General features: G+C 55.2%; 1 pseudogene; it reads right to left on the bottom strand.

Annotated features, from left to right (window-relative positions):
- Positions 1-285: 285 nt before the first annotated feature.
- Positions 286-564, bottom strand: LOC149808792 (cytidine deaminase 1 pseudogene; annotated as a pseudogene).
- Between the last annotated feature and the right edge of the window lie 332 nt (positions 565-896).

Here is an 896-nt window from a genome sequence, read left to right as displayed (position 1 = left end):
TTGCCTGGCCGTCAGATTTGACGTAAACGTCAGATTGCATCCCATGACATCCCATGCACCGGTTGATCGAGTAAGCCAAATCAATGCAGGACCCATTAGCTGCTGCTGCATACTCAAGCTCAAGAGTCAGCACCTGGCGAGCTTCCAACAGGGCAGCAGCCACTGCTTTCTGAAAAATTCGTCCGATTTGCGTGCTTCCTTTCATGCGTGCACCTTCAGCTGTGAACGATAACGCATTGTTCTGGGGCTGGAGCAAGAGCGGAGGGGGTTCTTGCGAGGAGGTCTTCAGGCCTTGAAACGTTGTGGGAGCAGCTCGTCCAAGGTGAACTCGTCGACTGGACCGTCTCCGAACACAAAATGTACCCTATCTGAACACGCCAGCTCCGAGAAGAACTGGCGGCAATGGCCGCATGGGGCAGCGTTGACCGCAACCATCACGAGCTCCTCCTCGAGATGGTGCTTCAAATTGGCGACTAGGAATTGCTCGGCGTGTATCGAATTGCTTAGCGGCAGCGTGGCAAATTCGATATTCACGCCGACGTACACACGTCCGCTCGACGCCATGCCAACGGCGCCTACGTTGAAATCGAGATAGGTGGTCGCGCGAGCCGACTGGCGGGTTGCACCATCGACTTGAGGACTGGTTTGGTCGTCAAGTTGTGCCTTGACATGTAAGCCCGCACTTCGTCCGCCTCATATACGAATTTCGAAGAGATAAGTCCTTCACATCACCGGAAGGAGGCCCGCCCAATCATGAGCGTGGTCTGCCTCGTCTGAACTCGGCAGGCCTCCTCTAGACCTGTGTGACGACCCTCTGGTCACACGCAGTTGTGTCAGGGGTTTGGCATGTAAGGATTGCAGCAAGGCCAGAGCGAGCACGCAACTCTCCAATAAAC

Source organism: Nuphar pumila, unplaced genomic scaffold (assembly GCF_984573655.1).
Source record: "Nuphar pumila unplaced genomic scaffold, dmNupPumi1.hap1.1 HAP1_SCAFFOLD_2203, whole genome shotgun sequence".
Classification (NCBI taxonomy): Eukaryota; Viridiplantae; Streptophyta; class Magnoliopsida; order Nymphaeales; family Nymphaeaceae; genus Nuphar; species Nuphar pumila.
The sequence above is the reverse complement of the archived record's forward strand: the minus strand, read 5'-3'. Positions and strand labels throughout refer to the sequence as shown.